Source organism: Bufo bufo, chromosome 3 (genome assembly GCF_905171765.1).
Source record: "Bufo bufo chromosome 3, aBufBuf1.1, whole genome shotgun sequence".
Classification (NCBI taxonomy): Eukaryota; Metazoa; Chordata; class Amphibia; order Anura; family Bufonidae; genus Bufo; species Bufo bufo.
In genome coordinates, this window is record NC_053391.1 from 664,825,145 (window position 1) to 664,847,864 (window position 22,720).

At 43.8% G+C, this 22,720-nt stretch overlaps 1 long non-coding RNA gene across 1 annotated transcript; it reads right to left on the reverse strand.

The window, feature by feature from the left end:
- Window positions 1-249: 249 nt before the first annotated feature.
- Window positions 250-12,199, reverse strand: LOC120994189. The gene is made up of 3 exons (XR_005777353.1): window positions 12,026-12,199; window positions 8,304-8,307; window positions 250-261 (listed from the first exon to the last, which is right to left on the reverse strand). It is a non-coding gene; the product is annotated as an uncharacterized LOC120994189 (long non-coding RNA).
- Window positions 12,200-22,720: the final 10,521 nt, after the last annotated feature.

A 22,720-nucleotide genomic window follows, 5' to 3' on the forward strand; every position in this document is an offset into this window, starting at 1 on the left:
ACACCCCACAAATGACCCCATTTTGGAAAGAAGACACCCCAAGGTATTCGCTGAGGGGCATATTGAGTCCATGAAAGATTGAACTTTTTGTCCCAAGTTAGCGGAAAGGGAGACTTTGTGAGAAAAAAACAAAAAAAAATCAATGTCCGCTAACTTGTGCCAAAAAAAAAAAATCTTCTATGAACTCGCCATGCCCCTCACGGAATACCTTGGGGTGTCTTCTTTCCAAAATGGGGTCACATGTGGGGTATTTATACTGCCCTGGCATTTTAGGGGCCCTAAAGCGTGAGAAGAAGTCTGGAATCCAAATGTCTAAAAATGCCCTCCTAAAAGGTACTCCTTGGAATCTGGGCCCCTTTGCGCACCTAGGCTGCAAAAAAGTGTCACACATGTGGTATCGCCGTACTCAGGAGAAGTTGGGCAATGTGTTTTGGGGTGTCTTTTTACATCTACCCATGCTGGGTGAGAGAAATATCTCTGTAAATTGACAACTTTGTATAAAAAAAATGGGAAAAGTTGTCTTTTACAGAGATATTTCTCTCACCCAGTATGGGTATATGTAAAATTGCACCCCAAAGCACATTGCCCTACTTCTTCTGAGTACGGCGATACCACATGTGTGACACTTTTTTGCAGCCTAGGTGCGCAAAGGAGCCCAAATTCTAAAGAGCACATTTAGGATTTTACAGGGCATTTTTTACGCATTTGGATTCCAAACTACTTCTCACGCTTTAGGTCCCCTAAAGTGCCAGGGCAGTATAAATACCCCACAAGTGACCCCATTTTGGAAAGAAGACACCCCAAGGTATTTCAGCAAGACCTGACATAGGTGGTCCCAATGAGTCTTGAAATCAGGAGAAAAAATCTAAATGTCATCTAGATACACCAGTACAAATTTCCCCATTAAATGATAAAAAATGCTGTTCACAAAATGTTGGAAGACGGCCGGAGCATTCATCAAACCAAAGGGCAAAACCAAATTCTCTAAATGACCCTCAGGGGTATTGAAGGCCGTCTTCCATTCGTCCCCTTCACTGACTAGGTTATATGCCCCTCTTAAATCCAACTTAGAAAAAACTTTAGCCCCAACAATCTGGTTAAACAGGTCAGAGATCAGAGGAAGCGGATAAGGGTCACGAATCGTGATACGGTTCAGCTCCCTGAAATCCAGACAAGGTCTTAAAGAAGCATCTTTTTTCTTAACAAAAAAAACAAACAGCGGCAACAGGTGACTTCGAGGGTCGGATGTGTCCCTTTCTCAGACTCTCAGAGATATATTTACGCATAGCGACCCTTTCAGGTTGGGAGAGATTGTATAGTCGTGATTTTGGCAGCTTGGCGCCTGGGATGAGATTAATAGGGCAGCCGTACTCCCGGTGCGGGGGCAACTCCTGGTCACCACTCTCGGAAAACACATCCGAAAATTCAGAGAGAAAAGATGGCACAGTCTTGGTAGAAACCTCTGAAAGAGATGCTGTGAAGCAATTCTCTCTGCAAAACTCACTCCAACCATTTATTTGCCTTGCTTGCCAATCAATGGTGGGGTTATGTTTAGTGAGCCAGGGTAGCCCCAACACTAGAGGAGTAGGTAATCCGCTTAAGACGAAACATGACATATCCTCAACTTGAGCGTCACCCACAGTCAAACGGATATTGTGAACTATGCCCTTTAACGATCTTTGAGAAAGTGGAGCGGAATCGATAGCAAAAACAGGTCTATCCTTTTCCAAAGTGCATACCTGGAAACCATGCGTTGTTGCAAATTGATTATCAATGAGATTGACAGCTGCTCCACTATCTACAAAAATCTCACAATGTTCTTGCTGTCTAGCGCCACCCTGGCAGGTAGGAGAAAACGGGAACTACAAGCAAACTGCAAACCTTCAATTTCCACATCAACTTTGCCAATAGTAGCAAATGGAAAGGTTTTAGAGTTATTTTTTTGTTTTGTTTTGTTTTGTTTTTATTACCCTCAGAAAACTTCATGAATCTCCTAGAGGTGCAAACATTAACGATTTATACCCCCACAACAGAAACAAACCCTCCTCTGAGAGCTGAATCCTCTACTATCAGAGGCAAGCAAACCCAGCTGCATGGCCTCCTCCTCAGAGGGGATTGAGACAGACTGAGACCCCTGCGCACTGAATGAGACAGCCCCACTGTCCTTGGGCTGAATATGACAGGAAAGAGTAGTCTCCTCTCTCTCTCTAAGACGCCTGTCAATACGAACAGCTAGAGACATGGCTGACTCTAACGACGCTGGTCTCTCATGAAAAGCGAATGCATCTTTCAATCTTTCCAAAAGACCATGGCAAAATTGACTTCGGAATGCAGCATCAGTCCAACCAGTATCAGCTGCCCATCTCCGAAATTCAGAACAATATATCTCTGCGGAGTGTTTACCCTGGCATAAAAAATGCAGTTTAGATTCAGCCAGAACAATACAATCCGGGTCATCATATATCTGCCCCAGGGCTACAAAAAATTCATCCACCGATCGGAGGGGCCGTGCCCCCACCGGAAGCGAAAAGGCCCAAGACTGAGCGTTATCTCTGAGCAGCGAGATGATGATCCCCACCCTCTGCTCCTCATCACCAGAGTAATGGGGAAGTAGGCGAAAATGGACTTTGCAAGCCTCTCTAAAGCAAACAAAATTCTCACTACCCCCGGAGAACATATCCGGAAGCGAGATCTTAGGCTCGGAACAAACTCCATGAACGCAAGCAGAACCGGTCACCTAAAACTGAGACACAGTTTTACGGAGATCTGCTACCTCCAGTTAAAGACCCTGCATGCGGTCAATCAAGGCTGAAACCGGATCCATGCTTAAGACGGTAATGGCGGTTTATAATGTCACGGATGAAGTTGCAGATAGCTGGAAGTTATGAATAAACGTCCGACTGGCAAGATCCCAAACTAAGGAGCATATAGGTGACCACTATAAAACCCTAAGAGCTAACCCTGACTGCTAAGCACATACAAGGGTCTCAAAGGTAGACCATTGTATACCCCAGTACCTAAGACTTTGTGACACCTGAAAACCCTATAATAGTGAGGGGACACGACCACCGGCTCCCTGCACTTCATACGGAGGGAGTCAGGGTCACCTAGAATCAAGCCAGCAAGGAAACACAATACATGAAAGGATTTATCTGAACAAGCAGCAGCAGAAGACTCCAGCAGTGAACACTTCAATCCAGGAAGTAGTATAAACCGCAAAGTGAGGCAGTATGGGAGGGAATATAAAGGAAAGAGGATTAGTCTAAATAGGTGACACCTGGGAGAAGAAAATGAGATGAGAAAGTGAAACCAAAACAAAGAACATCATGCAAGAGGTAGAGAAGGACGTTTGTCAGACCTTCTCACAGAAGTGGCGGTGACAGCTGCTGTCTAGGTGAGTAGGTGAGAATCAGATCAGTATGTACCTGGTCGGCAACTGTGAGGAGGGCTTGGGTAGCCCTTCTAGGCATTGGCCCAGCAGGAAATTTCCCTGTAGGGTCTATGGCCAATCCGCCACTCGAGAGGGCTCCCTCTGCTCTCTGATCAGAGCCCCCATGGCGAAATCACAGGTCTCCAATCAGTAGCTATGACATGAAGGCTCCCAGACCTGTCATAGCAAGCTGTCTGGGATGCAGAGCCCAAGGCATGGCCTGACAGGCAGACTATAAAAAATACTGTAGACTGCAAGCAGTATATGGTATAAGCAATGAAACAATTGCATGTACAATTCTACTATGGGAACTAAAGAGTAAAAATAAATAAATGAAAAAGTATTTTAAAAAATATTTAAAAAAAACACTAATGTAAAAAATTATATTCACCCCCTTGTCCAATTTTGCATACAAAAATAAATATTTAAACAATAAAAAAATAAACATCATTGGTATTGCTGCGTACGAAAATGTCAAAACTTTTAAAGGGAACCTGTCACAATGAATATGGCGTTATAGCCACAGGCAGCATGTTATAGAGCAGGAGGAGCTGAGCAGATTGATGTATAGTTTTATAAAAAAAGATTCATAACTTGTATTTTATACATTTAATTTCCTGCTCATTCTGGGCTCTGAAGTCCAAAGGAGGCGGAGCTATCTGTGATTGACAGCTATCTCTGTATACACAATCATAGGGAGAAGGCTCAATTACAGATAGGACCGCCTCCTGGACTTTAAAGTTCAAAATGAGCAGGAATTTACATGAATAAATTACAACTTATACTAAATCTTCTGCTATAAAACTATATATCAATCTGCTCAGCTCCTCCTGCTCTAGAATATGGTGCCTGTACCTTACATGGCATTTTCATGGTAGCAGGTTCCCTTTAAATTACAACAATATTGATCATGTGTAGTGAACGCCGTGACGGAATAAAAATGAAAATAGCCAAGTTGATAGAAAGTAATCAAAAAGTTGTATGTACCCCATCATGGTACCAATAACAACTATAGCTTGCCCAGCAGAAAAATGAGCCCCCAGAAAGCTCTGTAGACAGAAAAATAAAAAAGTTATAGCTTTCAGAATATATATCAGATTGCAAAGAAGTAGCAAAACACAATGGAAAGTAATCGCTGTAATGGTACCGACCTGCGGAATAAGGTTGTCATGTCATTTTTAGTGCATGGTGACTGCCAAAAACACTTTAGCTAGGATTTTATTATGTAGGAAATTTGGAGCCCTGTAACTGAAAAATGGAGCTCTCACCAGTATAAAGACGTATGAAGATAATAATCATCGCAGAATTTTGAACCAATTTAAGTCACATAAAGATGTTCAAGGACAGTCAGTCACGTAAAGCTTTTTTTTTCTGTGTAAACCCCCAGAAATCCCTTGGATCCATGCACAGAACTCTGGGCCGCAATGTTTCTTCACTTTCGTATTTCAACTAAAGCTTCAAAATGGAATTCAAAGTGGGGACAAGAGCAAATATGGTCAACCTGACCTAACTAAAGAAAGAAAAGAACAAAAAAAACGTAAAATATGCTCAATAATTTTTCCTTTCTCCATCTAGCCTCCTTTCGTGCAAAAATGAGCTGGACAATTGGTTATTGAGGTACATCTAGTCAGATCCCTCTAGCTGAATTTAAAGTGGAGCTAAACTATCATGTTTGGTGGATGAGAAGTATCTACATTCTTCTTTATTACAGCTGTCATTTGGGTCTGCGCCAGTTTCGCATTTTTATGCGGACGCATTCATTTCTATGGAACCACAAAAAATGCGGACTAGGGATGAGCATCCAAAGTCGATTCGCATAAAACTTCATTCCAATACTGTACAGAGCAGGAGCTCTGTACAGTATTAGAATGTATTGGCTCCAATGAGCCGAAGTTATTACTTCGCGAAGTCTCGTGAGACTTTGCGTAATAACTTCATAAATTAATTTGTACTGTAAAAAAACATTTCCTGAACTCGGTTCGGTTCCAAGTGGTACCTTCAGCTCATCGGAGCCAATACATTCTAATACTGTACGGCGCTCCTGCTCTGTACAGCATTGGAGCAAAGTTTTATGCGAATCGACTTCGGATGTTTCATCCGAAGTCGATTCGCTCATCCCTAATGCGGACGGTACACAGATGTCATCCGTGTGCTGCCTGCATCCACATGCCCTTCCTGCAAATTATAGAACATGTCCTATTTTTGTCCGTTTTGTGGACAAGAATGCCCCTTTCTACTATTGGGACCGAGGCAAATTCAGCATGCACACTGCCACTATCCGTATTTTTACAGATACGCAGTTTGAAGACCGCAAAACGCATATGGTTTTGTGAATGAGGCCTTATAGCAAGGCTATATTTTCAAGCAAGCCTCCCTAGGCAGCAAATGTGTACACATAGAATTAACAAGTGGTTTTGCAGGTTATATTCTTTTTATTTTATTATTATTATTAAATATATTATTGTTGGAATAATGCTTATTAACCTTTTCAGTACCAAGCCACTTTACACCTTAAAGGGGTTGTCCGAGTTATGAAAAAAAATATATAGCACTGTAAATCTGATGGGCAGCAATATATAACTAAACTAAGCAAGTTTTAGGCAAAAAAATCAATATTTCCTCATTTCCCTGGTTCTCTTCTGGCCCTTTGGTTACCTGCAATAACAACAATCTCTGACCCTCTCCCTGCTCTGCAAAGGGAGTGAATACAAGTGCTGTCCTGAGTGATTTGTCTGCCTGCTGGGAGACTCAGCAGCATGTTGTGTTTGTAGGACTACAAGTCCCAGCTGTACAATGACACACGATCTTCCCCCTACCTGTTCTTGTGCAATGCTCTGCAGAACTCCTCTAGTCTGTCAGCTCCTGTGCCCAGCATTTGTCTCCTCACTGCCTGCAGCTACTCAGTAAAGCCTTCAGCCCTGAGTCTGTGCAGCTGAAGGGGTTAATGTTTTTTTTTTTTTTCAAGAATCCAGGGAGAGAGCAGACAACAGCAGCCGGCAGTGCAGGGGAACGTGGCCAGCACAAGTGATGTCTCGTGTACAGACACAGATCTGTTTTCTCAGGCTTGTGCACGAAACATCATCAGAGCAGGGAGAGAAGCTGACATCATAGGTCATGTGACCCTTAGTGAAATCTGAGAAAGCAGCAACTGGAGATAAAGTAAGTGAATTGTAAAGTTCTTTCATTTGCCTAGTTAGAAACATAGAAAGAACAAAAAGTAACTCAGACAACCCCTTTAAATCCCAGGTCGATTTTTGCAAATCTGACATGTGTCATTTTATGTGGTAATAACTTTGGAACACTTTTACTTATCCAAGCCATTCTGACACTTCATGACAGTCATAAATTTGAGTCAATATATTTCACCTTTATGAAAAAAATCCCAAATTTCCCAAAAATTTTGAAAAATTCGCAATTCTCAAAATTTAAATTTCTCTGCTTTTAAAACAGAAAGTGATACCTCATAAAACATTTATTACTTAACATTCCCCATATGTCTGCTTTATGTTGGCATCATTTTGTAAATTGCAAGAAAATTTAGACTAGAACCTTCAGAATCACAGGTGCATATCCATGAAGCAAACATAATTACAAAAAACAAAATGGCTGCACACCGTTATATATGTAAACAATAGAGCTAAGAAATGGGGGTCATTCTAGATAAAAGTGGTACAATACCGACTATAGATGAGTAATGGAAGCTCTTAGCGCACATACGTGTCGGGCCCATCTACCAGGCGTCAAGGTGGCTTCAGCAGATGGGTCCCTATCACTAAATATAATATACTGCCTCCCTTTGGACTTACCTAAGCCTACAATATTCAGGGCAGTGTAGGAACCAGCTACAAACGTACTCTGCTCAGAAGTCCCAGGTAGATGGGCGTGTTCAGTCTAAAAGAGGTGCTACCCTCAATATATTGCAAGAAAATTTAGACTAGAACCTTCAGAATCACAGGTGCATATCCATGAAGCAAACATAATTACAAAAAACAAAATGGCTGCACAGTGTAGGAACCAGCTACAAACGTACCGACACGTATGTGCGCTAAGAGCTTCCATTACTCATTTATAGTCGGTATTGTACCACTTTTATCTAGATTGACCCCCATTTCTTAGCTCTATTGTTTGTATATATAATGGTGTGCAGCCATTTTGTTTGTTTGTAATCATTTTGTAAATGTCATTTAATTTTTTCAGGACATTAGAAGGCTTAGAAGTTTAGAAGCAATTTTTCAACAAAATTTCCAAAACCATTTTTTGAGCACCAATTCAGTTATAAAGTTATTTTGAGGAGCTTATGTAATGGAAACCACCCATAAATTACCCTATTTGAGAAACTACACCCCTAAAATTATTCAAAACTGATGTTACAAACTTCATTAACCCTTGAGGTGTTCCATTAAAGGAAAATGGAGGTAAAATTTCAAAGTTTCACTTTTTTGGTAGATTTTTTTATGTTAATCAATTTTTTCTTGCAACACAGCAAGGGTTAACAGCAAAATAAAACTCAATATATATTACTCTGATTCTGCAGTTTACAGAAATACCCCATATGTGGCAGTAAACTGATCTATGGGCACGTGGCAGTGGTCAGAAGGAAAGGAGCGCCATATGGATTTTGGAGGCAGATTTTGCTAGAATGGTTTTTAAGCACCACTTTGTATTTGAAGAGGTCCTGATGTACCCCTACAGTGGAAACCCTCAAAAAGTGACCACATTTTGGAAACTACACCCCTTAAAGCGAACCTTTCACCTGCGTTTCACTTAATAAACTATCAAAAGTACCTTATAGATCATCCTCATTGTGTTAGCACACGGTCTTGTCCCGCTTTTCTGCCATGTATATGCATGAAAAAATCACCTTATAAAGTACTCTTCTCCAGCTCCACAAGTCACGTTAGAAGTCAAGGGGGTAGCCCTTCCCTCACTCCAGGCTGTAACTCCCCTGCCCTAACCCCACCTCTATGCAGTCTAATTGACACCCGGCTCAGTCGCCGGGACCGCGCTTGTACAGGCGGCGCATGCGCCGTCGGACTCAAGCGTGATCCTGTAACTGAATCGCGCATGCGCCGTCCCCGATGCCTGTCTGTCTTCTCTTCCTCACGCGCGCGCCCCGATCTTCACGCTCCATGCGTCCACGTGATCACTGTTGACTTGCCTCAGATCGCAAGCCAGTGATCATCTGGAGCATTGTTATCATATTCAGCAGGTATTATATGTCAAAAACTCTGCATATTTCATGGGGCTTTCTATCTATACATAGATATACACGTGACAAAGCCAGATTTAATTAGATGGCTATCTTGAAGACAGGCAGGCATCGGGGATGGCGCATGCGCGATTCCGTTACAGGATCGCGCTTGAGTCCGACGGCGCATGCGCCGCCTGTACAACCGCGGTCCCGGCGACTGAGCCGGGTGTCAATTAGACTGCATAGAGGTGGGGTTAGGGCAGGGGAGTTACAGCCTGGAGTGAGGGAAGGGCTACCCCCTTGACTTCTAACGTGACTTGTGGAGCTGGAGAAGAGTACTTTATAAGGCGATTTTTTCATGCATATACATGGTAGAAAAGCGGGACAAGACTGTATGATAACACAATGAGGATGATCTATAAGGTACTTTTGATAGTTTATTAAGTGAAATTCAGGTGAAAGGTTCGCTTTAAAGAATATACTAAGGGGGGTACTGAGCACTTTGTACCCCTAAGTGTTTTACGGAATTTGGAAACACTTGGCTGTGAAAATGAAAAGTTTCATTTTTTCCAATATAATGTTGCTTTAGCCCCACATTTTTCATTTGCACAAGGGGTAACAGTAGAAAAAGCACATCACAATGTCTTATGTGGGGGCTAATTTTTTGCAGGATGAGGTGACATTTTCACTGGTACCATTTTGGGGTACATAAGACTTTTTGATCACTTGGTATTACACTTTTTGTTAGGCAAGGTAAAAAAATATGGCTGTTTTGGCATAGTTTTCTTTTTCTTTTATTTTTGCAGCATTCACCTAAGGGGCCATCTCATGTGATATATTTATAGAGCAGGTTGTTACGGACGTAGCGATACCTAATATGTCTATCGTTCTATTTTTGTTAAGTTTTAGGCCTCTATGCACACGACCGTGGCCTCTGCAAAACACGCATCTTTTGCGGACCTATTGAAGTGAATGGGTCCGCATCCAAGCCACAAAAACTGCGGCTCGGATGCGGACCAAAACAACAGTCGTGTGCATGAGGCCTTCCACAGTGAAAGCCTTTTTGAACAGAATAAAATCTTGTTTTTGTGTTGCCATTTTCTGAGAGCTATATTTTTTTTTATATTTTTGGCGATTGTCTTAGGTAGGGTCTCATTTTTTGCAGGATGAGATAACAGTTTGATTAGTACCATTTTGGGGTACATAAGACTTTTTGATCGCTTGGTTTTACACTTTTTGTGAGGCAAGGTGACAAAAAAATGGCTGTTTTGGCACTGTTGTTTTTTTTTATAGAGTTCACCTAGCTGGGTGGTTCATGTAACATTTTTATAGAGCCAGGTAATACAGACGCGGAGATACCCAATATGTCTACTTTTCTCTTTTTCCCTATTTTTTAACTTTATTTTGGAAAAAATACGCTTTTTTTTTACTTGAAATGTTAAATTGTTTTGTAAAACTTTATTTTTTTACATATTTTTTTACTTAATTTTTTTGTCCCACTCTGGGAATTTAACTTTTGGGGGTCTGATCCCCTTTACAATGCATTACAATAATTCTGTATTGTAATGCATTGGCTGCAAGTGTATTGCCAGTGTACACTAACAGCTTCCTGTCTGTGAGATCCAGGGGGCTGTGCAACGGGCGCCTCCCCCTAGGGCCCTCCATATATAAAGTGCGAGTCCCAGGTGTAGGAATGCTGAGTGGTATAGTGCGGCCTAAAATGTCCCTTTTAGAGATTAGAGAATTTTTCAAAAATTTGATTCGCCAGTTTGCCAAATTTTTGGGGGAAAAATAAATTTTCGGCGAATTATGTAAAAAAAAAACTGTTATTTCCTGGCTGCAGACAGCCTTTATAGTGGTGTAGAACACTGTGCCTTGCAGTAACACGCATAGGGAGTCTGCTGTGGTAGTGAAATAATACTGTGAGTCAGTATGACATGCAGATGACGTCGCTCTTAGAATCACTGCACACTTCACTTATTAGGGCAGTCACGGGGCCAAAACTGACCAAATAACTCCAGTGTGAACTCAGCCTTACAGGTCGATATTAGCGCCAAGAAGAAGCGCACTCCTTTTACACCGTCGTCAGCGGATTCCACATAGATGTCTACAGAACCTGTTCTATTAAACGCTTATACAAGTAGAGCCCCCCGACAGAGTGGAGAGGATGTCAGCAGTAAGTGTGTGTTGACGTCACTGATTATTTTGCCCTTCCTCTGATCGTAAGACCAATAACCAAATGAACCGAATTGCATTATTCTTTCATTGTTGAAGTTTTTTTATGTGAAGCAGGCTTTTTTTCTGGAAAATTTATGGGTGATTGTAGACCTCCTTTTGCTATATGGACCGAATTACGTCATCGTGGATCCAGCAGCAAACATAATGAAGACGCTGATGACAACACACCAGCAGACTTTGCCTTTACCATCTATTCACAATAAAATCAAGCAGCTTCAGTAAGTTTAAAATATTCATGTTATCAGTGACTCCCGGACCCCTGTGCTGATCGGGCGGGCGCAGCTCCTGCAACATGTACGCTGGTCCTTAAAGGGTTAAATCAAGCAGCTTCGGTAAGTTGAAAATATTCATGTGTTTTTATGTGCTCCGTCTGCATTAGATCTCCACAGCACACAAGACATGACAGGAGAGCCTCTGCTTTGGAGTCCAAGTCCAGTTTCTTAAGATCAAGGGTTCCATCAGAATTGTGCAGAACAATCCTGCTCCCTGTGCAAAGCCATAACAAAAGGACTCCGTAGGCATACACATTAGTGGAAGCTGAAGCTGGTTGCCCCAATTTCAATTCAGGAGCAATAAACAGCGGGAAGCAAATAAAGGTGGCTGAACTCCGCTGCTCTGTATCTCTTGTGAAGTCAATGTCTCCAACTATGCCCCTCTTGCGATTAGTGTTGAGCACGAATATTCGAATCGCGAATTTTAATCGCGAATATCGCCACTTCGAGAATTTGCGAATATTTAGAATATAGTGCTATATATTCGTATTCGCGAATAGTGTTGATCATGAATATTCTAATCATGAATCGCAAATTGATCGCGAATATCAGCACTTAGCAACATCCCTAGCAACCAATAGGAAAGTTGCCTACCCCTTAGTGTTGATCGCGAATATTTTAATTGCAAATTTTTATCACAAATATATTACATTGCCGATTTTTGCAATTTGGTAAATAATAACTGGAGGTGGCGAATATTCGGCCAAAATTTTTTGAAATATCGCAAATTTGAATATTGCCTATGCCGCTCATCACTACTCGCGATTTACAGCAAATACATTATTTTCATGTAGAGATCCAAGAATTATGTTGGAGGCATGTAGCCATGTGCGACCCTTCTCATCACGCTCACGCTGTTCTGCACCTTGTTTGCCTGGGCGAAAGGAGTCACACTAACCCTGCTTTCACACCTGAGTGTTTCTCAGACGCGCGTTTTACGCGCGTTTTTGTCGCGCGTTTTTATGCGCGTTTTTTGCAATAGTAAACGCGCGTTTGACGAGCGTTTGTGTAATTGACTGCAGTGTCCTATGGCCACAAACGCGCGTCAAAACGCCCCAAAGAAGCTCAAGAACTTGATTATGCGTCGGGCGTTTTACAGCGCGATTGTACGCGCTGTAAAACGCCCAGGTGAGAACCATTCCCATAGGGAAGCATTGGTTTTCATGTGTTGAGCGTTTTACAGCGCGTTTGAACGCGCTGTAAAACGCTCAGGTGTGAACTTAGGGTCAAGGCTATACTACACTTAAGGCTTTTCAACATATAACATCTGTTCATACAAAACAAGGTCTACAATCACCCATCAATTTTCCAAACTAAATTTTTTCCCACTTTTACACTACACTAAAGGTTTTTCAACATAAAACATCGGTACAAACAGAACAAAGTCTACAATAACCTATCAATTTTCACAACAATTTTTTTTTAAACAATTTTTAACATACAGTAAAACATCGGTTCATACAGAACAAAGTCTACAATCACCCATCAATTTTCCCCAAAAAAGCCTGTTTCACATAAAAATGTCACCACTACATAATTCTGTCCATACCGCAAAAAGGGCTTTAGAATATATGACTGCACCGCTTAATGGCAATTAGGCCCTATTTTTTTTCTACTTTTACATAGAAGGCTTTTCAACAAATAAGTGCAATGATGAACGGCAAATATACTGTATTTTTATTTCGCCAGTAATACACGGCAAACTGGGCTTTAGAGTATATCCCTGCATCGCACAAGGGCAATTAGGCCCTAATTTTTGTCAACTTTTACACAACACAACAGGCTTTTCAACAGATAAGTGCAACGCTGGACGCGAATATATTTTTATTTCACCAGTAATACAGTACACGGCAAACTGGTCTTTAGAATATATCACTGCACCGCTGAGTGGTAAAGATATTTTTCCACTAATACACGCAAAAAAGGGCTTTAAAACAGATAACTGCACCACTGAGCGGCAAATATATTTTACTTTTGCCACTAATACACGCTAAAAAGGGCTGTAATTTTCACAAAATTTACCACACAATTACTAATAAGCCCTTTTTTCCCACTAATACAAGCCAAAAAATTCTTTAGAACAACTGCACCGCATTAGGGCAAATAAAATGTAGAAATATTGTGTTGAAATAACCCCTGTTAATGCATGTGTCAAACAGCACTTCCACCACAATAAGAACGGTTTGCTGGAATTACAGAGCTGTATAATGGCAATTTGGATCCTCAGTCAGTGCTGCAAGGTGTAATAGGAATGTTCCTATTACCCAGGCTGTCACCTCCCGGACTGAACCCTGTTCTACATAAACGCTGTGGAATGATTCCTCCCGATCCTTTCCTTACACCATGAATAATCTTTTCCTGCACTTATAAATCGTTTGTCTCAGCACAATGATGTTTTTTCTATCACTGTCCCTAGCACCTGCTGACGTCTCTCCCTGCACTAAGTACACTGGTAAATGGCAGAATCTAAGATTGTTGAGGCTATTTATAGGGCTGTGACATCACAGGGCTGGCTGGCTGCTGATTGGCTGCATGCATGGCATTATGGGTTATCCCGCCTTCCCAGAGTTTATTTCTCCATGTCCTCACACGTGATTCGTTACCACGAAGCGTGAGGAAATTCTCATTCGGTGCGAATCAAATTTTTCCTGAAATTCGGAATGAAATCCACTTCAGCAGCTTAGATTCTCTCATCTCTAGTCTCTTTATGTGTGTCATGGTGCTCCTACCTGGATATGGCTGGACCCCAGGCTTTGGCTCCAAAGTAATAAATAGGGGGAATAATTGAGGGATTTGAAAGAAAGATTTAGTCCAGACTTTGTATATAGTTGAACAGCAGCTTTACTTTGCATACACGTTCTCCAAAACAGTTTACAGGCTTTGTCTTGGTTCCAGCAGGCTTTAGCATTAAAACTGGCAGGCAAACTCAACTCTGCTACATCTGTTTCTCTCTGGCTCTGCTGTACTGACAGGTTGACTGTATGTCTCAGCTTCTTCTGTATGCTGCACTTCTCTTTGTAGTCTGAATCTAGGTTATGCCAGGGAACTTTCCTCCTGACTCCTGAGGATTCAAACTTTGGCCTCCATGGCCAGCAGAGCTTAAGGTGCTCGTGCCCCTGCACACCTTTCCCCTAGCTGGGGGTAAGCTAGACTGGAACTAACTGGTCCCCACCCTTCCTTCAGGAAATAGGGCTAGCCCACTTCTCCACAGAGGGGGGTTAGAATGGAAATGAAAGCTCTATTGTACCTAAGTACAGCTCTGCCATATTTTCTGCCACCTGCTGGTGAACCAGGTAAATTACATTTAATAAAACAGTTGCATAGAAATATTTTTATTGCACCCAGTGGCGTTGCTATGGCTGGTGTCACCCGGTGCAGTAGAAAATGCTGTTACCCCCCACCCTGAAGCAATAATCTTTTAGCCATATATGGGGGCTATGGGGGTGCTACTGCCGTAGGGGGGTATCCATTAGCTCAGCAGACCCCCCCCCCCCCCGATCGCTGATGGGGGATATGTGCTAGCAGTCAGATCGCTTACTGGGCAGTGGCAGATCCAGATCCTGGTCTCGGGAGGGGCACTTCCAGATTATTTTCTGTCCGCCACCACAAAACAATGGTGCTTAGAGAACAGACTACACAGTGTAGAGGTATACTGTATATTGTGGGGCACAGTGTAGCGGTATACTGTATATTGTGGGGCACAGTGTAGCGGTATACTGTATATTGTGTGGCACAGTGTATGCTATATGTGTATAACATAAACATATTTCACATAAAAACACACAATTACTTGGCTTGGCCCTTGGGGATCTCGGACACCACTTCCACACTTTGGCCGGGGGCTCGGCGGAGCTGATGTTGTGTTTTATCCTAATGAGAAAGATTTCATAATAAGGATTTGGAGAAGGGGCAGAGGGATAGCAGAGCAGGGAGATGCTGGTGCTGCTACTAGGGGGCTCATACCATGGGGGAGTAATAAAGCCCACCACAATGCCCCCCCCCAGTAGAAATAATTCTCCTTATAAAGTGACAGTGCAAAAAATACCCCCTTGTAATGCCCCCAGTTGAACTAATGTCCCCAAAGTGCCCCCATAATGTGCCAGTATAAAATGCCGCTATATAGTGCCCCCAGTAAATGCCCCATAGTGCTCCTCTCCCCCCTTCCTCCTAGTGCCCCCCATAATGTACCAGTATAAAATGCCCCATATATAGTGCCCCAGTAGATGACTCCATAGTACTCCTCTCCCCCTTCCCCATAGTACCCACCATAATGTGTATTAGTATAAAATGCTACTGTACAGAGCCCCCCCATAAAAAATACCCCTTCTTTGTGGCCTCAGTAGATGCCCCTATAGTGCCCACCAATAATGTGCCAGTAATAAGTGCCTTCAATAATGTGCCAGTAATAAGTGCCCCCAATAATGTGCCAGTAATAAGTGCCCCCAATAATATGCCAGTAATAATTGCCCCCATAGATTCCCCCCAATAATGTGCCAGTAAAATTTGCCCCATAGATGCCCCCAATCATGTGCCAGTAACAAGAGCACCCCCCATCTTGTGCCAGTAATAAGAGCACCCCCCATCATGTGCCAGTAACAAGAGCCTCCCATCATGTGCCAGTAACAAGAGCCCCCCCAATCATGTGCCAGTAACAAGAGCTCCCCCAATCATGTGCCAATAATAAGAGCACCCCTCATCTTGTGCCAGTAACAAGAGCACCCCCATCTTGTGCCAGTAACAAGAGCACCCCCCATCATGTGCCAGTAACAAGAGCCCCCCATTATGTGCCAGTAACAAGAGCCCCCCAAATCATGTGCCACTAACAAGAGACCCCCCCAATCATGTGCCAGTAACAAGAGCACCCCCTATCATGTGCCAGTAACAAGAGCACCCCCCATCATGTGCCAGTAATAAGAGCACCCCCCATCATGTGCCAGTAATTAGAGCACCCCCCATCATGTGCCAGTGATAAGAGCCCCCCTAATCATGTGCCAGTAACAAGAGCCCCCCCAATCATGTGCCAGTAATAAGAGCACCCCCATCGTGTGCCAGTAATAAGAGCACCCCCCATCGTGTGCCAGTAATAAGAGCACCCCCCATATAGTGCCCACCAATAATGTGCCAGTAATAAGTGCCTTCAATAATGTGCCAGTAATAAGTGCCCCCAATAATGTGCCAGTAATAAGTGCCCCCAATAATATGCCAGTAATAATTGCCCCCATAGATTCCCCCCAATAATGTGCCAGTAAAATTTGCCCCATAGATGCCCCCAATCATGTGCCAGTAACAAGAGCACCCCCCATCTTGTGCCAGTAATAAGAGCACCCCCCATCATGTGCCAGTAACAAGAGCCTCCCATCATGTGCCAGTAACAAGAGCCCCCCCAATCATGTGCCAGTAACAAGAGCCCCCCAATCATGTGCCAGTAACAAGAGCCCCCCATCATGTTCCAGTAACAAGAGCCCCCAATCATGTGCCAGTAACAAGAGCCCCCCAACCATGTGCCAGGAACAAGAGCACCCCATCATGTGCCAGGAACAAGAGCCCCCCCAATCATGTGCCAGTAACAAGAGCCCCCCAATCATGTGCCAGTAACAAGAGCCCCCCATCATGTGCCAGTAAAAAGAGCCCCCCCAATCATGTGCCAGTAACAAGAGCCCCCCAATCATGTGCCAGTAACAAGAGCCCCCCATCATGTGCCAGTAACAAGAGCCCCCCTTCTTGTGCCAGTAACAAGAGCCCCCCCATCATGTGCCAGTAACAAGAGCACCCCCCATCATGTGCCAGTAACAAGAGCCCCCCTTCTTGTGCCAGTAACAAGAGCCCCCCCATCATGTGCCAGTAACAAGAGCACCCCCCATCATGTGCCAGTAACAAGAGCCCCCCATCATGCGCCAGTAACAAGAGCCCCCCCATCATGTGCCAGTAACAAGAGCACCCCCCATCATGTGCCAGTAACAAGAGCCCCCCATCATGCGCCAGTAACAAGAGCCCCCCCATCATGTGCCAGTAACTAGAGGCCCCCTCATGTGCCAGTAAAACTTTAAAGTATTGTACATTTAAAAAAAAAAAAAACACTTAGGCCTCCTGCACATAAACGTGTGCACCCCGTTGCCATATTGCGGACCGCATTTGCGGATCCGCAATACACGGGTGCCGTTCTGTGGGCATTCCGCATCACGGATGCGGACCCATTCACTTCGATGGGTCCGCAAATCCAGAGATGCGGAATGGTGCGGAACGGAAGCTTGGAACGGAACCCTATGGAAGCACTATGGAGTGCTACCGTAGGGTTTCGTCCCGTACTTCCGTTCCGCAAAAAGATAGAACATGTCCTATCTTTTTGCGGAACAGTCGGATCAAAGACCCATTAAAGTGAATGGGTCCGCGATACGCTGCGGCTGCCCCACGGACTGTGCTTGTGCATTGAGGCCCGCATTTTGTGGGCCACAGCACGACCACGGGGCGCACACGTTTGTGTGCAAGAGGCCTTATACTTACCTCCATGTCAGCGATGCGATGCAGGCCTCTTCCGGCCTGTGTCCCGCGCTGTACGGCTCAGGCGGTGCGATGACGTCATCGCGCCACCTGCACCGGCCTGTGATAGGCTGCCGGCCTAGTGCCGGCAGCTTATCAGAGGAACAGGGAAGGGACACGCCTCTCCCTCCCCTGCCCCGCCGCAGCACAGCCATCAAACGCTCATCTCCCTGTGCCCTGCCGCTGCCACCATCAGAGTCACTGGTGTCACCGGGTGCGGCCCGCACCCCCCTCGCAATGCCACTGATTGCACCATATAAAGGACCTGGAAATAAATGCATAAGATGACATGAGGTTAGACTAATAAAGACAGTAGCAAGGTGCAGAAGTGGTAACAACACTCTGGGGTGTTACAGCTGGATCTCACAGGCTCTCACGGAAGGCAGCCATAATGCATAAGGAAGGCATCGGGCTGCCTTCCCTGCCATTGGGTCCCCGTCACAGCAGCGCACAGCCCCAAGATAAATATTAAGCATATGGCCCATACAGGTTCATGTATTGCTCATAACTAGAGATGAGCAAAGTATTGAAAAACCTGATTCGGCTTCGCTGAATTTCACTAAATACTTTGTTTTGTTATGAATTTCTTCATCACAAAGTGCATTTCTTTGTAAGCAGTGGGTGCAATGACAGGGATCTGTGATTTCGCCGCTCCCCGTCATTGTACCCTTCAGATGCCGCGATCATACATAATCACGCCATCTGATAGTAAAAACACAGTGTAAAAATAACAGAACAATAAATGAAATCATACTTACCGCCTCCATTTGCTCGCGATTGATCAGCCGCCGCCTTGATTGAAGATCTGGTGCGAAAAATCACGCGGCCCGAGATGACGCCATCACGCCGGACGGCTTGGTGACGTCTTACATCACCGCGCACAGGATTTTGTGTGTGATCTTCAATCAAGATAGCGACTGCCATGCCGTCGCGAGCAAATTGAGGAGGAAAGTATGATTTTTTTTACGCTATTTCAGGTAAAATCTATTCGCTACCATGAAGCACGAGGAAAATCAGCTTTGTGGCGAATCAAATTTATCCTGAAATTCGGATCGAATTCCACTTCGTAGGGTTCAATTCGCTCAACACTACTCATAACACAGCTAACCTAATCTGCTAATCTCCACTGACCCCATCCTATTCCTTTACAACTGTTCGTAAAGGCCATCACAATGGAGCACACTCTAGAAGTTCACACATATGGTTGTGATATCATCACATCACTGTGCGCCCTATAAATGCAGAAGAAATTATTTTGTGACATCAATAAAACACAGCCTATAAATATGCACACACTATTCTGACAGAACACTGAATGTAAACCACAATAGAAGATAAATGTGTGCAATTGTAACAGCATCATCTGACAGCTTCACAGCACAACCTAAAACACACACACAAAGGATAAGGCTCCATTCACACATCCATAATAATGGGTCCCATTAATGCGGACCCATTCATTCTCTATGGGGACGGAATGGATGCAGACAGCACACAGTGTGGTGTCCGCATCCGCATTTCCGGAGCGCGCGGCCGATCTTCCGGTCCGCGGCTCCGGAAAAAAATAGAACATGTCCTATTCTTGTCCGCAATTGCGAACAAGAATAGGCATTTCTATGGGGGTGCCGGCCGGGTGTATTGAGGATCCGCAATTTGCGGATCTGCAACGCACTACAGACGTGTGAATGGACCCTAAAGACTATAAATATGCAGTACTGAAACATCATAACAAAATAAAGCTGATAAATACACACTATTATAATATTATCACAAAAGACAACAGCCTTTAAATAAATACACACATAACCACAGCCTGGGGGAGTTTTATTGAGTCAGAAACTGCCATACATGCTTTGTAGCACATTTATTAAAGGGGTTCTGCACTTTGCTCTGATCGGCAGGGGTCCGACACCCGGGACCCCTGCCGATCAGCTGTTTGAGAAGACAGCGGCACTCCAGTAGCGCCGCAGCGTTCTCACTGTTTTCCGCCGGCCCAGTGACGTCACGACTAGTATCAAGTAGCGTGGGCGGGGCTAAAGTCCATTCAAGGGAACGGAGCTTAGACGTTCCCACACTAGTTGATACTAGTCGTGACATCACTGGGCCTGCGGTAAACAGTGAGAAGGCCGCGCTGCTGCTGGACCACCGCTGCCTTCTCAAACAGCTGATCGGCGGGGGGCCCGGGTGTCGGACCTCCACCGATCAGATACTGATGATCTATCCAGAGGATAGCTCATCAGTTAAAACAAAGTGCAGAACCCCTTTAAGTGTTTTAGACACTTTTTTGGCAGGAGGGAGCCAGGGAAGCACCAAGGAGATGAGTATTCTGATTTTTTTTTTCTTGCCGGGGCCTGAAATCTGCAAGCAAATTTGTACCAAAATCGTCATGATTTAGGGCATTTCCCTTTGGTTTCTTTCAGTTTTGCTGCAGCAATTTTGCTACATGTGGACATATCCCTACAGAGCACAGCCTATTACCACTTATTTCATGTCTCCCAAAGGTCTTGTCTCTATAGCTAGCCATCTCAGCTATCTACATCAAATGATCTATAGTATATGTCACAAGGAAGGAAACCCATCAACTATCAAAACATAATAGAAATAAAGAGATTTATCTCCCTGAGTTCCTTTGTTTCATACCTTGAGGCTCCAGCTGTTATAGCATTTACAATGGCTTGTCTGAACTGTACATGACTGCAGATTAAGGGCTCATGCACACGACCGTTGTAGTTTTGCGGTCCGTTTTTCTGAGTTTTTTTTTCTTTATGTTTTGTGGCTGCATCTATTCCGTTATGCCACAAACCATATCAGTATGGTATCGGTATGCGATCCCTTTTTTTCGGATCGCAAAGCGGAAACAGGAACTTTGTTATCATTACTGTAATGTTCTGTAATGTTTGTAAACACTCTTACTCTGGGTTCTCCTGACTGGTGTTGGGTTAGGATGCCCTTGGTGTTGGTGGGTGTTAGGAGTGTAAGGCAGGGCCCCAGTGAAGCTTGCTGAAGGCAGATAAATACTGTGTGGATGCAGGTGTTGGTGCATGCAATGATGAGGCCAGGTTTTCAAACTCAGAACAGAACTAAATTATATTTAATATAACTTTAGCGTTCAAATACAGCAGACATATTCTTTATCATGCATGGACCAACAGATCTTACATAGGTTGCAATTTCCACAATTCTGCAAAAGTGGTAGAGCAAACTTGTGTTTTTAAGTTCAGCGTACAAGCTTTAGGTTCAAGTTATCTAAGAATAAGTTATGGTCCGTTCCGTAGTAGTGGAATCCATAACGGAATTCTTAGAAAACCTGAACCTGAACCTTGGACACCGAACTTGAAACACAAGTTCACTCAACACTAATAGACAGGCCCAATGCTCTCTGAGTCACTTCTCTGAATAAAAAATGCAATTTTCCCAACTGAACCAAGAGGCGACCCTATTTACGATTTGTTCCTCTAACAGTTGCTCTATCTTCAGAAAAAAAAAAAATCTTCATTTGCTTCCTTAGAGGCAGGTGGTATAAGGCTCTGTCTCCCAGGCTGGCAGGATAATCTCCCCAGAGGTGCTTTCCGCTGCTCCCTCTCTCCTCACTGTCTCAGCTCCAACTGACTGCATCAGCCAATATAAGTCACTCCCTATGGAGAGGGTATGGAATACCCACCTAGCAACTATATCTCCCAGGGCCAATTAACCCTTTTTGCATCCTGTAGTTAGGGAACTATAACCAGTTTAACACATTTTTAACCCTTTAAGTGGTGAGGCACTTCTTAGCAGTGGGACACTGCAAACCCCTCTTTTTAAAAAGAAGCCGCCCCGGTGCAATCTTGACACACGGATAGGTCACCTGGAAGACAGAGTAAGCATGCATGCATACATATTACCACATTTCTATTCTTGCATTCTTACCTTCTTCTTTGAGCTGCAAAAGAATCCAGCATAGCCACATAACATAGGGCAGTTATATCATAAAGCACAAGTGACAAGGGCCAGTGGCAAAATTTTTAGATGACAAAGGAGCGACAGTTTCATAAAGACACAGTCTATGACATAGTCCATAAAAATGCAACAGATAAATCCGTGCAATAACCGGGTCTGTAGAAGCATAGTCCTGGTTCTACAGTTCAGCTTGGAATACAGCACTTTTTTTCTTATTGGCCCAAATTGCACATGAAACTGTAATGACTCGGACTGCCATTACTACTTCTTTTGGCACCTTGCTACCATTTCCTATTTGCTAATTTATATCATCTAATGTATGTCCTATAATGTGCATATTTATGCCTGAAACTGTTATGTTCAAGTGTAATAACCTGGTCCACCAGCAGATGGCAGCAGCAACATCGGCAGTATTAGCCTCCCTGGAGAGGAATCTTTTGTTTCCTTCCAGCCCTCTGTAGTTTAGGGAGGAGTTTAGTTAGTTAGTTAGCGAGTAGTTCTAGTCCACACTCTGTAGGGAGACGTTGTGTGCTGGCTTGCAGAGCGCTGCCTGCTCTGCTAGGCCCAGAGTCCCTGCCTCTGAAGTCTACATGGTTGCTTGTCCCCTCCTGGGCTTGCATTGCCTCCTTCCAAGCTGAGTCAAAGCTTGAGGTACTATAAAGCCAGGACAAGAAGTTCCTAGACCTATAAGTAAGAGACAGACTACAGCTAACTTAAGTTCAAGCAGAAGAGGAAGAGTTTCCTATTCCTCCAGCCAAGTATAGCAGAGCTGAGATTGTTGCAGAGAAGTATTTGCCTGGCAAAGTTAAGCCAATACCTGCTGATGACCAAGATATCGTTTGGAAGCTGTTTGGATTACCAATTTATGCTAAGTAAAAGCAACTGTTCAATGTTACTACAAAGTCTGGACTCCATTTATTCTACTCATCCACCATACAAGTTCAACTACCTCTTTTGCACTGCTTTGGACCACATCACGTCTGGGATCCACGGATATCCAGGTAGGAACACCGTGACACGTGTACATAGCATCTACAGAGACTGTAGGCCACCCTGAACCACTCTGGCAATCCTAGCTCTGGGTACCAACATTACCATCTACAAAGGGAGCCTTGA